General features: G+C 38.8%; 1 pseudogene; it reads right to left on the bottom strand.

Annotated features, from left to right (window-relative positions):
- Positions 1–1,704: 1,704 nt before the first annotated feature.
- On the bottom strand, positions 1,705–16,712 carry LOC107776266 (G-type lectin S-receptor-like serine/threonine-protein kinase At4g27290; annotated as a pseudogene).
- Between the last annotated feature and the right edge of the window lie 3,547 nt (positions 16,713–20,259).

Raw genomic sequence — 20,259 nt, 5'->3', positions numbered from 1 at the left:
ATCACCATCGTTTAGCCATTGAATTCTTGATTTTAATTTCCAAAAATCTTCCTCCTGCCTTAGTAAAGCACTAAATTCGTGGGTTAGTTATATTTCTAAGTTTTGTAGGAAATGGCTAGTAGGATAGTGAATTGATTTTTGAATTCCATTAATTCTATTTAATATTTTCTGGTTTTTTTTTTTTGTAAAAATGTTTCCAAAAGTGTGCTTATTCCAATAAGTTACATTATGTTGAAAATTTGTCATAGCTTCAACTAATGAAGAGCTATTTTGCGATGACTGTTATATTACATTAATAAGTATAGGGTTTGTTGTCCAAATTTTTTCAAATCGAAATATATTATTTCTAGGTAGTCGATTTTGTTCAAGTGTGACTAGAAGAGGACAATGATCTGAATAGGTGCGGGGAAGGTGTTGCACTACTGTTTCAGGGAATATTTGAAGTCAATCATAGTTTGCTAGTAGTATGTCCAGTCTTTCTAGGATAGTATTTCCATTCCTACGTTTATATGTCCATGTATACAGGCTACCCTTAAACCCTAGGTCTACTAAGTTGCAATAATTAAGACATTATGCAAAGGTATCCACCCTTGTGTTATTGATGAGATTACCACCAAATTTTTCATTTTCTCTAATGACCTCATTAGAGTCCCCTCCAACTAATCAGGGACCCTTATAAGAATCATGCACACATTTTAAATTTTTCCACAATAAGCTGCATGATGAAGTAGAGTTATTTGCATAAATTGAAGAAAACAACCACTTAGTAAGGTTAGGCCATACCTGTACCTCCTGTGAGATCATCCACAGTTACCAAATCTACATTCCATAGTAAGACTATATCACCCGTCTTTTCTTGTGCCTTAACTTGTACCATATGTGAGAAGTTAAAATCATTTTTTAAAACCGTGTGATCATGCATGCGTGTCTCCAGTGGTGCAACTAAGACAGATCTATAGTTATCCAACAATGATCTAAACTGTCTTCTAAATTTTGCATTATTCGAGCCCCTACAATTCCAAACTATTAGATTCATGATAGGTTGTGAGTTGGTGGGTTCATCTAGGTCAGCTATTTCACTCGTTGCTCTCAGTAGTGCCTGAGTGTGCTGCTGTCTTGGAGTGTTTTGTTTCAAAGATGGAATTATTACCATGGAGTATTTCCCCTCCTGTTAATTTTAATTTGCCCTAAAGTTTACACTGCATGTTGTTAGTTCTGGAGGGCATTTAGTATGAATTTTTTTGCTTACTGCTCTTTAAGGCTGTAGAGATTTAGTCGTGCCACATCTAGCCTAAAACCTTTGGTGGGTCAATGTGGAACTAACCTATTCTTTATTACCTCACTTAGGGGTCGTTTGGTTTGAATACGACTTTTGCTGGGATAAGTTATGTTGGGATTAGTTATCCCGATATTATTTTTATCCATTGTTTAGTATGTTGTATTAAAAATGACAATTATATAATTTTTAAGAAAAAGGTATAAATTATCTTGGTACTTATTACCCCACCCTTACAAGGTATAAGTTATCCCGGTACTAATTTTAATCCTGGGATAACTTATACCAGGTTTACTAACCAAACAAAATATTAAGGTGGTATTAAAATTTTATACTGGCACTATATCTACTTATACCTCATACCAAACGACCCCTTACCAATTCACTAATACCGAATGAATTGAACGGGTTACATAAACTTAGCTAATTTTTACGCCTCTAAATGTTATATATCCAAGATTCTATGCTAATTGGACCAACAGAGACCATTGAGGAGAAGCTCCCAACTTTTATATAATCTGCAAGGCATCTCCTAGACTCCTATACTAACATCAAAACAGTCTTTTCCTCATTAAATGTCAAAGTGTGCTTTTGTCCGCATAAATTTGTGCACTCACTGTGTATTACATTAATTTCAGGTTTTCTTATGATTAATTAATTGGATCCACAATGGGCTTGACAGTATTACAAAAGGGTTAACTGATAAACTCAGCTGACTGTTGATTCCATTGAATTCCTCTCTATAAAAAAACCAGGCTGCTTTGGCTGAGGAAGAACCAGACCTTCATTTTCCAACCAGAAAACTACTGATGCTATTGTAGGCCTATCCTCTGGCAGTTTTTGGACGCACAACAAACCAACTTGAATGCATCTCAATACTTGAGATTCTGAAAATGATTCTTCCAAACGTTCGTCCATCAGTTCCAACGCTTTGCCTTCATTCCAAAGTAACCATGCCTAAAGTAACAAACAGGACACATTTATACAAATGCATTGACAATTGAAAGAGTGAATTAAGGCTGCTTACATGTCCCAAAAGATTGTGATGATGTTCCAAATGACGAAATTTCCTGTTCCTTCTGCCACTAATTATTTCTAGAATGAATACGCCGATACTGAATACATCTGATTTTACTGAATATTTCCCATCAGCAGTATACTCTGGGGACATATATCCACTGCATCAACTCATAAAAAATATAAGTTCATGTACTGATTGAATATAATAAAGATTGTATGGTGTAGGTTTGTAGAACTTACCATGTCCCTATTACTCTCTTAGTTTTTCCTTCCATTTGGTCTCCGCCAAAACTTTTGGCAAGGCCGAAATCAGAAATTTTGGCATTCAAGTCACTATCTAATAAAATATTGCTGGTCTTGAGGTCTCTGTGAATAATTCTAAATCTTGAGTCCTGGTGAAGATAAAGAAGACCTCGAGATATTCCCATTGCAATTTCAAAGCGGTTCTTCCATGCAAGTGAAGCATTTCTGCTTGGATCTGCACAATGAAATCATTGAGGGCTGCAGAGGACTTATCAAATACTAGGAGTAGTATTTAGTTAAAGAATCATTACCAAAAATGAAATAGTCCAAGCTAGCATTGGGCATAAACTCGTAGATTAGCATCCTTTCTTCTCCTTCAAGGCAACAACCCAAAAGCTTGACAAGGTTCCTATGTTGCAGCTTAAAAATGAGAACGATTTCATTTTTTAACTCTTTAAGGCATTGTCCAGAATACTTTGATAGCCTCTTAACTGCTATCTCTTTTCTATTTGGTAGCACGCCCTGCAATTTTTAATCAAGGGTCAGAGATGCCACTTCTAGCTAGAAGTTGAAGATCAAAGTTGATTCACCTTGTAAACCGATCCAAAGCCGCCCTCACCAATCACATTAGCCGAACAGAAGTTTTTAGTGGCAGTAGTAACAGCAACTAAATCAAACAATGGCAACTCGAGGTCTTCGTTTCCAACTTCTGAATCTGTCAATATATATTTTCCGGTCACAAACATGATATTACAGAGATTTTCCATAAGATTATCGAAAATAAAGAAACCTAATCTTTTGGTAAAAGGTGAACAATGTTAAACAGAGAATTTACCTAGGTAGAAAAGCATTCAGAGTTCCCAATTTTCTAATAAAGAATGTTAGACAAGAGTTACCTCTAGTATATTTATCTGTTCTTCTGTTCTTTCTTCGGAAGGAAAACCAAGCTACAAAGCTGAGGATAAAAGCTGCTACCACTGCTGAAATGATCGCAATCAGGACTGACCTCTTTCTCCTCCGATTCCTGTCTGAATCTGTTCCATAAGCAGTCTTCAATTGACATATGAATTGGCCATATCAGTATGAATTGTTTCAGTGAGTTATTTTTATGTTGTTATTGAACCTCTCCCCCTAATCTAGAAATGCTTTCAGCTACTGGACTTCCGTCATCTACATTTGTGCTGCTTCTGCCTAACTACATGGTGCTTCTACAAAGAGAGTTAAAGCACCTTCAGATTTTCAGTGTGCAGGATTTGCTGAAAAAGTAGCCAATTTCAAGCTGTACTGGTAGCTAGAACATCTTTTCTGAAAGATGAGCAAAGTACAGCGGACTATCTCAGTTAGTATCTAATACTACCTGAAGCTAATATGTTATGTGCAGCAAAAGTTTCAAGAGGTCAAGTTAGAGGCGACTCCAACATTTATAGTTATCGGGCCAGATTTGGTGTGAATTCTCACACACGCACACGCACTGACCAGAGCTGAAGAAGTGTACAACCACCTAAGTTTGTGAGAAGCATAAAAGTAAAGTTAATTTTTTGGAAAAACATAAATTTCTCTAGGATGTCCTAGTGTAGTATCCTTGATATTTATCTAGTAGACACATCTAGATGTTCTAAAATGTTGTGGGAAAATATGATTATCCGGTAGATATATCTAGATATTCTAGAGGGTTGTTAGAAGATAAAGTTAGCTAGAATCTTGTACATTATCTAGAATCATCCACAGATAAGTATAAATAAGGAGTGTCTTGTTCATTTGTAATGAAGCCAAAAATCAAGAAAGCCCTTTTTTCCTAAACAAGTTCTTCTATCTAAAAACCCTCCTCTTTTCAAGGCTTCCACTTCTTTAGTTGAATCTTCCTATTTTTAGTTAACGATCTTGGGCTAGTAGAAGGTCTCCAAATAATACCCTTCTTATGCTATTCTTCATATGGTATTAGAGCCATAGGCCGGCTTCTGGATTTCAAGGTCGGGTTAGTGGTTGATTCAACTGGTTTCTTTAAATGGATTTGGGTGGTCGTGCTAATGGACATGGAATGGAGTTATTGAACCAGTCCAACTATAAGGTGTGGAAGACTTGTATGGAGTTATACCTTGTTGGCGAGGATCTGTGGGAAGTTGTCAATGGGAGTAACATAAGTCCTCTTGCTGACGCATCAAAAAATAGCAATGCGCGTAAGAAGTGGAAGCAGATTAATGCTAAGGCAGAGTTTATCCTAAAAAAGTATATCTCTCCTAATTTATTTGATCATATTATAAGGTGTAAATCAGCTCATGAAAAATGGAGGGCCTTAGATCGGCTGTTCAACAAGAAGAATGAAGCTCGGGTACAGATTTTGGAGAATAAGTTAGCTAACACCACTCAAGGTAATCTATCTATCGCCGAGTATTTTTTGAAGGTTAAAAATCTGTGTTCCGAAATTTCTCTATTGAATCCGGACGAGGCTATATCTGAAGCACGAATAAGAAGAATTATCATTCGCGGTTTAAAGCCAGAATATATTCCCTTTGTTACATCAATTCAAGGATGTGTTCAACAACCATCTTTGAAATAATTTGAGAATTTGTTATCGTCACAGGAGCTACTAGCCAAACAAATGACTGGTGTATCTATTAAAGAAGGAGAAAGAAATGCTCTTGTTGCCGATAAAAGGAAATTTAAAGGAAAATCAAGAGATAACATGCACTTTCGATTCTCAAGTGATTCAAGCTCGCCAAGAAGTGGGAGTTTTCCAGTAACGATAAAAAACTTTTAAAATGTTACCGTTGTGGCAAAGTCGGGCACATAAAAAGATATTGTCGAGCCAAAGAGAGCAATATGGCTCAAACCAAGAAAGTTGTTGAAGAAGAAGAAGAAAATGAAGAAGACTGTGAAGTCGTAGCGGAGACTCAAGCAATAAATGACATGGCTTCCATAAATTTTGAAAGAGACTGGATCGTGGATTCAAGATGTGGGCACCATCTCACTGGAGATCAACCCAAATTCTCCACCTTTTCGCGAATACAACGGGGATGATGTCATTGTTACAGCAGATAATACAATCCATAATGTGGAGAAGGAAGGCAGTGTTTTAATCAACGAGAATCAAAAAGATACTATCACCCTCAACAGTGTCTTTCATGTTCGAGGTATGAAGAAAAATATATTTTCATTTGCAAATGTTGTAGATGCTGGAAACTATTTGTTATTTGGCCCACGTGATGTGAAGTTCCTCTGAAATATTTAGGTGCTCAAGGCAGATATCATTTACTCAGGTAAGAGAGCTAATGATTTATATGTCTTATCTGCCTCTAATTCATATATTGAGAAAATGAGTAGCAATGATAATATACATCTTTGGTAGGCTAGACTTGGACATCTTAGCATGGATAAATTACAAGCCATGGTAAAATTGAATCTAATAAAAGGATCACCTAACTTAAGAAATTTTGGTGGAGGAGAGGTTTGTGAAGGATGTCAATATGGAAAGGCACACAGTCTTTCATTTGACAGATCCTTGTCAAGGTGCAATGCCCCACTAGAACTTATTCACAGTGACTTGATGGGGCCAACGAAAACTCCTTCATTCTCAGGCTATTGTTATATACTAATTTTCGTTGATGATTTTACTAGATTAGCTTGGGTTTATTTTGTGAAGCACAAGTCAGAAGTTTCTTATAAGTTTGTGGAGTTCAAAGAAATAGTTGAAGGCGAACTCGATTCCAGAATAAGGCGATTGTGAACTGATAACGGCGACGAGTTCATTTCAGATGATTTTCTTTCCTGTTGTCATCAGCATAAAATTAAAAGAGAACTCACATGCATTGATACGCCACAACAAAATGGAGTGACTGAAAGGAAGATCCATCACTTAACTGAGACATGTCAGAGTTGGCTTCATTCCAAGAATTTACTTAGAGCCTTGTGGTCTAAAGGTATGAAATGTGCAGTGTAGGTGATTAACAGGACTGTCTCCAAACAATATGAGGTCTCCCTACGAATTAATGTTTGGAGACAAGCCTAGCGTTAAATACCTTAGGGTTTTTGGCTCTATTTGTTATGTTCATATTTCGGATTCTCAACGGAGCAAGTTGGATGCCAAAGCAAGAAAATGCATCTTTGTCGGATATGATGAAAGAAAAAATGGATGGAAGTGCATAGATCCTAAAACTCATCTCTTTGTTGTTTCAAGGAATGTTATATTCGATGAAGTCTCTTTGTATTATGGAGTTGGGCAAGAAAGGGCAGGTTATAAACCCTTGAACCTTGAAGCATCAAATCTGCCCATCACAAGTACTTCTTTAGATAATAGAGTTGTCGAGGAGATAAGAGAAAGGGGGACCCCGAGAACTCAAAGATATGAAACTCAACAAGAAGATGATTCAACTGTTTTAGGAAGGCCAAAAAGAACTATTGATAGAAACTAAGCGTCCACCAAATTGTATAGAGAACCAGGTTCTCTATCAGTTTCCATAGTAAGCAACAGATTATAAAACCAAACAGTATAGCGAACCAGGTTCTCTATTTGTTCCCACAGTAAATCGACAGTAAATAAAGAACACAGAGGAATTTTACCGTGGAAAACTCCCAGCTCAACGGGATAAAAATCACGACCTACCCTTGTAGGATTTCAACTTCACTACTGAGCAATCTTTAGATTACAACCTATTGTAACCTAGGAATTAACCTCTTAATCCCTCACTAATTATAACTATACTATTACAAGCCACTTTGTAATAACTCTATTACAAAGACTTAATCACTTACTAACTTGTAACAACACTATTACAAGCCATTTTGTAATACCTCTATTACAAATACTTCCAACTCGACTAACTCTAGCCAAGGCACAAACACAATGATTTATGATTTACAAAGGTTTCCTACACAATGCTTCTAACTAAGCTAAGTAGGAATTATAAGTGAAGAACAAAATAACATAAACTCAACAAACCTAAGGACTTAAGATATCTTCAATCTTTGGATCTGGTCCTTGAGGTTGCAATAGCTTTGTTCTTGAGAGATGTGATGGCTAACACTTGAGAGAATATCTTTCTTTTATTTGCAAGTGTAGAAATGTGTCTTTTACCTCCCTTGAATGCATATATACATGTGCGACATCACATGTAATGATTCAAGCAAGATAGGTAAAAAGTCTTCCCGGGAAAGTTGACTGCAGCACTGTTCCTGCACTGTAGTGTGTGCAGGCAACAACTTTCCAGCTGGAGCGTTGACTTCATATAGTCACCTCGGGAACTGGTAGGGACCTGGTTCTTCATTTGTTCCTTCAATTATGAAGAGTTGAGCCATATCCCAAACTGGATCCCAACCTGGAACCTTGTGATCTTAAGGTCTTAGGAATGTTTAAAGCTGTAGAGTTGACTATACGACGACCAGGGGAACTGATCCATATTTGTTCCCTCTACTGTTCCCTTATCTGATTTTGTTGAGACTTGAACCAGACATCTGACTAGTTACTCTGAATGCAAGAGAACTAATTGTATCAGGTTCCTTATCTGGTTCTCTCATTAAGTTTGTCAAATCATCAAAACAAAAGACGCATAACTTATCAATTTCTCCCTTTTTAATGATGAAAAACTTAGAATTGATATTCCCCTGAGAATCATATCTCCACATTGTTCCCCTTGCGAATTAGCCATATTCCTCATGAGAACCAAACCAAAGGAACTGATCACAACTGGTTCTTCAAGATTGTTTAGCAAATCATCAAAACACAAAATAACATAACTTATCAACTATTGTCAAACCAACTCGTTTCAGAGATATGCCAGCACATAATGATGTTTCTTTGCAGGACCAATTGAAGAACCTTCGGTCCTTAGGGAAGATAGAGGAGCCAGAAAAATAGTGTTGAGAGCTTCACAAAGACACGTCCTAAAGAATCAGTTGAGTTCTTCCGCGACAAGCGTGAGATAGCTTCCAAAAAATCACTTTAAGGGGGAGTGAGAAATATAAAGTAAAGTTGATTTTTTGGAAAAACATAGATTTCTCTAAAACGTCCTAGTATAGTATTCCTGATATTTATCTAGTAGACATATCTAGACGTTTTAGAATATTGTGGGAAGATAAATATCTGGTAGACATATCTAGATATTCTAGAGGGTTGATAGAAGATAAGGTTAGCTAGAATCTTCCTTGTACATTATCTACAATCATATCTAGACTCATACACAAATAAGTATAAATAGGGGGTGTCTTGTTCATTTGTAATAAAGCCAAAAATCAAGAAAGCCCTTCTTTCCTAAACAAGTTCTTCTATTTAAAAACTCTCTTCTCTTTTCAAATCTTCCTTTTCTTTAGTTGAATCTTCCTATTTTTAGCTAATGTTCTTGGGCTAGCAGAAGGTCGACAAATAATACCCTTCTTCTGATATTGTTCATAGCTCGGACTTAGGTGCAGTTGTCTAATAAGGATGCGGATCGAGAAGTTGAATCTTTCATGATCTAAATCATAAGATTTGGGGATATGGATCTAGGTAAGTATACGGTTGCTAAGATTTTGTTAAAAATAATTCAAATATCTAAAAATAGAGTTACCAAAATATGTTGAAATTATGAGACATTATGTTGAAAACATATATAGTATTCTGAGAAGGAGAAAATATTGATCAAGAGGAAAATAAGAGAAGGAGATAAAAGAAAAAAGATTGACATAGAAACTTCTATTTTCTTCAGTTTCACTTATCTTTTGTTTTGATTTCAGACATCATTGTATCTATCCCTAATTTCTCAATCGACATTTGTCAAAGTACCAAAAATCGGTTGACCAGATCCTGTATGTATCCACACTCACACCCACACCCAAGACATGGGTGCGGCACCGTAAGTGAAGAGTCCGAGCGACTAAGATAACCACACCCTCTGTTGGCATCCTAGATCTGCCTTGACGTTTAGCATATTTTAAGCCTTTACAAGGGAGAAAACTTCTCCTTAGCAATACTACTATTTTATCAGTGTACTAATTGTAGTGCCATACAAGAAGAGGGTAAGGGTCACTGTCACACTCTTTGTAGGACAAGTTCATAGTAGATTATCACCTCCTGCTAGTATGGAACCTCAAAGGGAAAAAAATGCAGATAAGGCATTTAATGGTTGATAAAACCTTAGACCAATTTTCTGATGTTTCAGCAAGTTAGAAACACCACCAGAGCGAAACTTCGCCATAGCTGGATAAATGCATTTTTATCATTTACAAATCAGTTGCATATTACCAACTATTAAAGCACCTAATCAACTTTAGCATCTATCAATTAAGTAAATAAGATAGTACAGTTCCTTGAATTCTATATTTAGAATAAAATGAGAAAATGGTACAGGGTAGGGTCATTACCTAATTCTGAAGCAGCGACTCTCACGAACAAGTCTTGCTCATTGTGGCTCAACTTTCTAATATCAATGAGTTGTCCAAACCATAGTAAGCATCCACTTCCGCCGTTTCTAACATCAAGATTTGAGTAGGCTGTACAATTGCAATCAGCCAAGCACATTTTTTTGCATTCTTCAAGGTTCATGCCCTGATTATACCACGAGTGTCTAGTATCCGGCATCTTAATACCCGTCAATTTAAGAAAACCATCTTGGTTACAAGTCAAAGAAGTTTTCCTTAAAATATGCCCTGCAATTGATTAGGATACCTGTGAAGACATAATTAACTAATTAAAAGTATGCTCTCTCTAATAGCTTAACATGGTATCAAGCAAATAGAAGGGAGTTTATATGAGATTGTGACATTGTCACATATTTTAACAATACCTAGGCTCAAAACCTTGTAAGCAGTCACATGGAGGAGAGTTATTGATGTTGCATTTTGCATAAGGACCACATAAAGCAAAACGATCACAACTATCTGCTTGTGTTCCCACGTAGAGTAACCAGCTGCGACTGCGCTCAATCCATGTTAGTTGATCTACCAGCCCAGCCTGATTGATCACAATCCTGGTGGGCAGGGGCTCATTAAGCTCATATTTGAAGTAAATCTCCTGCTGATTAATAACAAACTCGAAACTGTAATATATAGTTGGTTTATTTTTGGGACTACTACTAAATCCAATACCATTCCATGGCCCTACGCTATATACTATAGATGAATTTTTCCACATGAAAAATTGCGGGTACCCATGAGAATCCAGACGTTCCATATATTCACCAGGAGCAGGATCATCAGTGCTCTTCCACGCCGATATGTACCATTCCATGCCCGTGACCAAATTACGTCCAAGCTTCATGCCAGGTAATAAAGTATTTCCTGGATAGTCAAAACTCTGCCACACCATATTAATTTCCGGATCTCTGTCATTTCCATCACTGACAACAAGGTTCCCAGAATCCAAAAGCCGTGCTTTTGGATTCTTTAAGGATCTTGACGAGTTTGATGACCAAATTGAAGCATTGGAACTGTTGATAAGTACAAGAATTCCATTGGGTCTTAGTGTTAACACTCCTGAAGTGTCATTCAGGGGAATGTTTCTGTTGGCAACCCAGACGACAGTTTTAGGTAATATCTTCTTGTACCATATCCCAACATAGCGATTCTTGGAATTTCCAGGGCTGAAAAATCCAAGTTCATAAACCCCACCAGCTGAAACAATTGTATCACCATCTCTAATGGGTTTATCTCTAGTGATCGTGTCTAATGCTGCAGAAGTTAGTAAGATGAAGAGTAATTGGGAACAAACAAATAAAGGTAGCCCTTTCATGAATTCTGACTCATGTTTTTAGTTGACAAGGTTAAAGCCTTAAAGCCATATATAATATAGGGGACACAAAAAAGAGAGAATTCCACTAACTTTGACCGACAAGGCTAATATAAAGTTATGTTCATTATTCGTTTATATAAAGAAAATGACATGAAATCTTATTTGCATACTGAAATGTGAATTGGATCTTGGAAGCATCTTAAGGAAATGACCTAAATATTTGTTTTTGGAAAACTCTTAATGAAGGTCTTTCACGGCCTCTTTATTTTATTGGCGAATACCTAAAATTTAGAACAATATCACTTCAAAATTTGAATAGTTCGTTCAACTTTACTGTTGAGACTTGAGAGACATAAAGGCCGCTAAGAATTATATCAAGTATTAATTAGCATGTAAAAGTCCTAACTCTTTCAAAGTTGTACGCCTTTGACTCCACTCCCCAATTCCATCCGGTGTTTGCAATATATGTATGCTATGTCCCTCCATATTTGCCTTTATTATTTTAATCTTTGTCAGTTTTTTATATAAATTTTTACCTTATTTTGTCACCTAGCTATCCTAAGTTAGTATTATCGGTGATTCTTTTAATATGTTCTTTAAGAATTTAACACTCCAATCATCATATCATATCATACTATATTATAAGCGGGAACCCTAAAGAGAAAAGTTAAAAGACCAATAGCCATAAAAAATTGAATGACAATTTTACCCTTGTAAAAAATAAGAAGATCCTTCTATTAAATTTTAATTTCAGCTGTATTTGAATCGGATAAATGGAGAATAAATTCATCTTCCAGTAATAGGTTCTTGGAGTAAATATTATACAGTATTTACATTGTAGCCTTTTCACATTCTTAGCTTATTTATTTTGTCCTTTGAGTTTCCACAGATAATAGAAATATTGTAGCCTTTTCACATCTTTATTGCACTTTGCACTATATAAAATTGCTCCAGAAAACTGTCAAATCACTTTATCCTTTTCTACTCCTCAAAAATTCTCTTTTTTCCAAAAATTTACTGCCGTGTGTTTTGCTCAACACCATCTTGAGAGGTAATTTTCTTTTAGTTTGCTATTAGACCAATTCAATTTTTTGTTGACTCGTTATGTTTGTGAACCTCTCTATTCTATTTCATTTCAACAGAGGAGTAGGTCCTATTTACAATATGTCCCCTTTACGATATATTAAAGGGCTTACGAAGTCAAGGCGGACACTATTATTTTTTTACATACGTAGAATCTTGGCTCTGTTAATTTTCCAATTCGTTAATGCCTAGAGGTTATATGACAGATTTTCTTAGTATCAGCTTGTTATAAAAGATGTTGTAGTGTGATGATTCATGTTAAATAGGAGTAGCACAATTCATTTTTTACGTAGAATACTGTCACAACCCAAAATCCCTCCGAAGGAGTCGTGATGGCAAATAGTTTCTAAACTAGGTAAGCCTAGTATTAACAAAAATGACATTGATATTTACTAACTTTAAATTAGATAACTCTGAACAATTACAATTTTCAAAACCGGTAGTACAAGTCATAAGCCAATCTAGGAGTAGTTATACATAATACATACATCACTGTTTCAGAACAAAAAGGAACCAATGAATATAAGTACAAATGAAGGTGACTCCGAGGCCTGTGAACGCAGCATCAGGTTTACCTTGAGTCTCCACCGCGACGATCCGTACAGCTACTACCGATCAAATACCTGGATATGTACAAAAATGTACAGAAGTGTAGTATTAGCACACCACAGCGGTGCCAGTAAGTATCAAGACTAACCCCGGTGGAGCAGTGACGAGGGACAGTCAAGACACCTACTGGTCTAATAAATTGAACATGATATAATAATAAACTAACAATGGTAAAGACAACAAAGTAATACCAATAACAGGGAGAAATCAAACAACAAATAGTAGAGACAATAAAAGGGAACACATGTGATGACCCAAAAGGTCATCACTTGTTTTAAAAGTCAATTCTGTGTTCCGAGACCTTAAAAACCTCCTTTTCTCTCACTTCGATTTACGTGCACGGTCCGGGCGTAAATACAGAAAGCTTCTATGTGAAAATTTGAGGAAAGTGCTAATTTTGCCTTTAAAATTAAATTTAAGTTGATTTCGGTCAATATTTTTGGTAAACGGAACTGAACCCGTGATTTGATGGTCCTGAAGGGTACGTAGAAAAATATGGGACTTGGGCGTATGTCCGGAATTAAATTCCGAGGTCCCTAACCCAAGAAATGAATTTTTGAAAGAAATTATTTAACTGAAATTATAAGAGTTTTTGGAAATTTAAATATGTTTGAATTTGATGGTATCGGGCCCATATTTTGGTTCCGGAGCCCGGTACAGGTTTGATATGATATTTAAGTTGTGCCTGTAAAATTTGGTAAGAAACGGAGTTCAAATGACGTGAATCGAACCCTGGTTGTGAAATTGGAAACTTAAGAGTTCTTGAGATTTTTCTTTGATTTTGATGCTAAAATCGTAGTTCGAGGTGTTATTTTGGCGATTTGATCACACGAGCAAATCCGTATGATGTTTTAGGTTTGTGTGCATGTTTGGTTGGAGCCCCGAGGGCTCGAGTGAGTTTTGGATAGGTTTCGGGATGTTTTGAACTTAAGGAATTCTGCAGTTTTGCTGCTTCTGGTATCCTAATAATTTGTTCTTCGCATTCGCGATGCAGCTCACGCGAACGCAAAGTACAAGCTGGGCTGCGGAGGGATTTCTTCTACGCGAACGCGAGGCCTTGTTCAAGAACGCGGAGCACTGGGGGGTTTGCTCTTCGCGAACGCGACTGGCCACATGCGAACGCATAGTGCAATGGAGGTCGCTGGGGGAATCTTTGAGCTGTTCTTCGAGAACCTGGGCCCAGGCCAGCGAATGCGATGGTCAGGGGGGACAGACCATTGCGAATGCGAGCAGCTCATCGCGAACGCATAGGCCCTTCTGGCCATAAGCTTCGCGAATGCGACAGACCCCTCGCGAACGTGAAAGAGGCCTGTCCAGCAATTTAAAACAAAGGCAGAACGGGATTTTTACCAAAATTTCATATCTCCTTCCCCAAAATCAGACCCTAGGAAATTTTTGAAGAGCAAATTCAACCCTAAATCATAGGTACGTGTTCTTGAACTCAATTCCTTTATTTTCCATCAACACCCATTAAATTTCTAGGCCTAAATCTTGTTCTTCAAGGGGTAGAAATTAGGGATTTTAGGAGAATTGGGGATTTTATAAATTTGGGGATTTAGACCTCGATTTGGGGTCGGATTCCAAAACTAATTGTATATTTGGGTTCGTGGGGGAATGTGTAAACGGGTTTTGGTTTGAACCTCGAGTTTTGACCAAGCGGGCCTGGGGTCGGGTTATGACATCTTTGGAAGAATGTTGGGAAATCCGTAGTTTGTCATTTGAATTGGTTTATTGAGCTTCAATTAATGTTAATAAGTTAATATTGACTAGATACAATTGAATTGGAAATGGAATCAAAAGGAAAAGTGGTGTTTGAGGCTTGAGTGTGGCCTTGGAAGTTCGAGGTAAGTGTTTGGTCTAACCTTAGCTTGAGAGAATAGGTGTTGTGCCTTATTTGCTATGTGCTAGTGTAGTGTACGATGTATATGTGTTGTGACGAGTACCTATACGTTGGTGTCAAGCATGTCCGTGAGTCTTAAATTATGATCTTTGTGTTTCTTAATAAGTAATACAAATGCCTAAATTGTTGATTATCAATGTTGAGCAAGACTTATGATTATCTTCTTGGTATTTGTTTATTGTTGAGCATTAGCTCCAGTTGAGATTCATTTGTGAAGTTAATTATTGGTACAAGTTTGGTTATAGTTGATTTCCTTGCCGGGACGTATTTAATTCTTATTGTTAATTCCCTTGCCGGGATGTATTTATTCTTATTGTTGATTCCCTTGTCGGGATGTTGTTATTGCTATTGTTTGGGTGAGGAAATAGTGATAAAGCACGAAGGGGTGATGTCGTGCACATTCATACTTATGCATATGGTGAGGAAAGAGCGATAAAGCACAAAGGGTGATGCCGTATACATTTACATTGATATTGATGCATATGGTGAGGAAGAGAAATAAAACACGAAAGGTGATGCCATGCAAATTTCTAATATTTATATGGTGAGGAAGAGAGATAAAGCACGAAGGGTGATGCCATGTACATTTTCATTATTGATTGCATGGTGAGGATTTAGAGTAAAAGCACGAAGGGTGATGTCGTGCACTTATTGCCAGTTTGTTATAATTTCTTGTTGTTATTGGTTCAAGTGCCTTAATTGTTTCATTCCGTCATTACTGTGATTTTTTATGTTGGTATTTCCCCCATAGCATGTTACCCCTCCCTGTTACTTTTGAATTGATTCTATTACTGTTATTCTACTAGATACTATTTAACTACAGGTTATGTTGTTTGTTGTGTCCTAGCCTCGTCACTAGTTCGCCGAGGTTAGGATCGACATTTATTCAGTACATGAGGTCGGTTGTACTGATACTATATTCTGCACTCTTTTTTGTAGATTCCGGTACTGGAGCATACGTACCTTAGCTAGGGGTTGCTTCCTTCAGTCCATCGGAGACCGAGGTAGTCCTACAGGCGTCCGCAGGCCTTGGCGTCCCCTTCCTATCTTGTTTTTTTCTGTTCTTTTCTATTTTAGAGATAGACATGTATTTTCTTTGTTCAAACCCTATTTGTAGTTTTCTTAGATAGTCTATGAGATTATGACACCAGTTTTGGGTGGTTTATTATTATGGATTCGTATTGGTATTAGCTTAATTGTTAAATTTTTTTTTCCGCATTATTATTGTGCTGTTTATAATATGTTAACTTGCAATTGTTAAGAGATTAAAAATGAAAAGGGTAAATTAATCAGAATAGTTGGCTTGCCAAGCTTTCACTAGTAGGCGCCATCACGATCCCGACGGCTGGAAATTCGGGTTGTGACAAGTTGGAATCAGAGCTCTAAGTTGCTTAGGTCTCACAATTCACGGACAAGCTTAGTAGAGTCTAAGGGATCGGTACAGAGACGTCTGTGCTTATCCCCTAGAGGCTACGGAGTTTAGGAATGACTTCATATCTATTCTTCTCTGTCGTGTGATTTGGTTACTCAATGCTAATTGAACTTCTACTCCGTTCTTTCGCAGATGGCGAGAACATGTGCTTCCTCATCCGCTGATCAACAGCCCGAGCCCCCAGTAGCAGCTCTTATGAGGGGCATAGGACGAGGCTGAGGCCGTGCTAGAGGACGAGGCAGGGGCAAAGCTCAGCCCATAGCAGCAGTACTAGCGGCGAAGCCTCAAGTAGAGTTTTATGATGAGGTTCCGGCTCAGGCATTTCTGATGGTCCCAGCTCAAGTCCTAGATGGGTTCATCACTTCCCTGGTACTCCAAGATGCTCTGGTCCTTCTAGTGGGCCTTATGAAGAGTGTCACCCATGCAGCTTACTTCCTATAGCACCAGCCATCTCTCAGGCTGGGGGAGGAGCACAGACTCCCGCTACCTACACTCCATAGCAGATGGCTCCCCAGTTTCAGACTTCAGCAGCTCAGCCAGTTGGAGCAGTTTAGCCGGGTGTAGTAGCTCAGACCAGTGATGGAGTAGCTATGTCTTTTGATGCTTTATGGAGATTGGACAGGTTCACCAAGCTGTTCACTACTTCTTATGGTGGTACACCTTCAGAGGATCCCCATGATTATTTAGATAGCTGTCATGAGGTTCTTCGGAACATGGGGATATTGGAGACCAATGGGGTCGACTTTGCTACTTTCTGTCTGTCAGGTTCTGCCAAGAAATAGTGGAGAGATTATTATTTGGCCAGACTAGCTGGATCACCAGCTCTCACTTGGGACTAATTCTCGCAGCTATTTCTCGAGAAGTTTCTTCCTGTCATTCACAGAGAGGAGTACCGCATGTGGTTCGAGTATCTCCAACAGGGTTCTATGACTGTCACCCAGTACGAGACGAGGTTTATTGATTTGGCTTGTCATGCTCTTCTGATACTCCCCACCGAGAGGGAGAGGGTGAGGAGGTTTATTGAGGGACTCGCTCAGCCTATTAGACTGTAGATGGCTAAGGAGACAGGTAGCGAGATTTCTTTCTAGGATGTGGCCAATGTGGCTAGGTTAGTTGAGATGGTTTTAGCTTAGTGGAGCAGCCAACAATCTGATAAGAGGCCTCGTCATTCTGGAAGATTCAGTGGTACCTCATTTAGATGCAGGGATTCTTTTGGTAGAGGCCATCCTCCGAGGCCATTTTAGTCAGCACTTCAGGCTTCTCACAGTGTTCCAAGTGGTTGTGGTTCTCATACGCAGTATTCTGATCAGTTGCCCTACAGTACACCACCAGCTCCTATCAGTGCACGTCCGCTCCAGAGTTTTCAGGGTGGTTATCCAGGCCGTCAAGGCGAGTTTCAAGGTCAGCAGTCTTAGCAGTCGAAGTCTTGCTATACTTGCAACGATACGAGGCACATTGCCAGGTTTTGCCATCGAGCCTCGAGTAGTTCTCAGCACCAGGATTCTCATGCTATGGTTCAAGTACTGTGTGTTCCACCACCTGCTCAGCCAGCTAGACGTAGGGGTAGAGGTGTTAGGGATGGAGGTCAGGCCGCTAGAGGTTGAGGCCAAACAGCTAGATGTGGAGGCCAGCTAGTAGGCCATCCTAGTTTCGATGCTTTGTTATGCTATTCCAGCCAGACCTGAGGCTGAGGCATCCGATGCAGTTATCACAGGTACGGTTTCAGTGTGCAGTAGAGATGCCTCAGTTCTATTTGATCCAGGGTCCACATATTTTTATGTATCATCTTATTTTGCCCCTTATCTTTTTGTGCCTCGTGATTCTTTGAGTGCTCCTGTATATGTGTCCACACTGGTGGGTGATTCTATTATGGTAGATCGTGTTTATCATGTTTGCGTGGTCGTTATTAGGGGTCTTAAGACCCATGTAAATTTCCTACTTCTCGATATGGTGGATATCGATGTCATTCTGGGATGGATTGGTTATTCCCTTATCATGATATATTGGACTGTCATGCCAAGATCCGGACCTTAGCATTACTGGGGTTGCCTCGTTTGGAGTGGGGAGGGACTCCTGGTTATTATACCAACAAGGTTATCTCATATATGAAGGCTCGACATATGGTTGATAAAGGATGTTTGGCCTATTTGGCGTATGTTCGTGATTCTAGTGTTGAGGTTCCTTCTATGGATTTTGTGCCCATTGTTCGTGAGTTTCCAGAGGTATTTCTTTCAGACCTGTTGGGGATGCCACCCGACAGGGACATTGACTTTTGCATTGATTTGGCTCCGGGCACTCAGCCCATTTCTATTCCGCCATATCGCATGGCCCCGCCATAGTTAAAAGAATTAAAAGAACAGTTGCAGGACTTGCTGGATAGAGGCTTTATTAGACCGAGTGTCTCACCTTGGGGTGCGCCGGTGTTGTTCCTTAAGAAGAAGGATGGATCGATGAGGATGTGTATAAATTATCGGCAGTTGAACAAAGTCACCATCAAGAACAAGTATCCATTGCCAAGGATTACTGATTTGTTTGATCAGCTTCAGGGTGCCAAGGTATTTTCTAAGATTGATTTGAGATTGGGCTACCATCAGTTACGGATTAGGGCATTCGATGTCCCTAAGAAAACTTTTCGCATTTGGTACGGACATTATGAGTTCTTAGTAATGTCATTCAGGTTGACAAATGCCCCAACGACTTTCATGGATTTGATGAACCGAGTGTTCAAGCCTTATTTGAATTCCTTCATAATTGTCTTCATTGATGATATTTTGATCTATTCCCGCAACCGGGAGGAGCATGAGCAGCATCTTCGAGTCGTTCTTCAGACTCTGAGGGACAATCAGTTATATGCTATGTTTTCGAAGTGTGAGTTTTGGTTGAGTTTGGTTGCATTCTTGGGTCATGTTGTATCAATAGAGAGTATTCAGGTGGATCTTAAGAAGATTGCAGCAGTCAAGGACTGGCCTAGACCCACATCAGCGACAGAGATCCGGAGTTTCTTAGGTTTGGCGGTTTATTACTGTCGGTTTGTGGAGGGGTTTTCATCTATTGCATCCCCAATAACCAGGTTGACCCAGAAGGATGCCCAGTTCAGGTGGTCGGATGAGTGTGAGGTGAGCTTTCAAAAGGTCAATACATCTTTGACTACGACACCGGTGTTGGTTTTGCCCACAGGTTCAGGTCCATACATAGTATATTATGATGCATCTCGTATTGGACTTGGTACGATGTTGATGCAGAATGGCAAGGTTATTGCATATGCTTCGTGGCAGTTAAAGATTCATGAGAAGAATTATCCAGTTCATGATTTGGAGCTAGCAACCATTGTTCACACGTTGAAGATTTGGAGGCGTTATTTATATGGCGTGTCATGTGAGGTGTTCACGGATCACAAGAGTTTACAATACTTATTCAAGCAAAAGGAGCTAAATTTGAGGCAGAGGAGGTGGTTGGAGCTGTTGAAAGACTATGATATTACCATCTTGTATCATCCGGGGAAGGCCAATGTATTGGCCGATTCTTTGAGTAGGAAGTCAGCTAGTATGGGCAGTCTTGCGTATATTCAAGTCAGTGAGAGAGCGCTTGCTTTGGATGTTCAGGCTTTGGACAATCAGTTTGGATGTTTTTGAGCCCAGCCGTGTGCTAGCTTGCACATTCGCTCGTTCTTCATTATTTGAGCGTATCCGAGATCGATAGTATGATTATCCTCATATGCTTGTCCTTAGGGACACAGTGTGGCACAGAGGTGCCAAGCAAGTTATAGTCGGAGATGATGGAGTTTTGAGGATGTAGGGTCGTGTTTGTGTGCCTAATGTGGATGGACTTCGCGAGTTGATTTTAGACGAGGCCCATAGTTCCCGATATTCTATTCATTTGGACGCCGCTAAGATGTACCAGGACTTGCGGTATCATTATTGGTGGAGGAGGATGAAGAAGGATATTGTTGTGTATGTAGCTCGGTGTTTGAATTGTCAACAAGTAAAGTACGAGCATCA

This window comes from Nicotiana tabacum, chromosome 10 (genome assembly GCF_000715075.1).
Source record: "Nicotiana tabacum cultivar K326 chromosome 10, ASM71507v2, whole genome shotgun sequence".
NCBI lineage: Eukaryota > Viridiplantae > Streptophyta > Magnoliopsida > Solanales > Solanaceae > Nicotiana > Nicotiana tabacum.
This window is presented reverse-complemented; position numbering and strand designations above follow the sequence as displayed.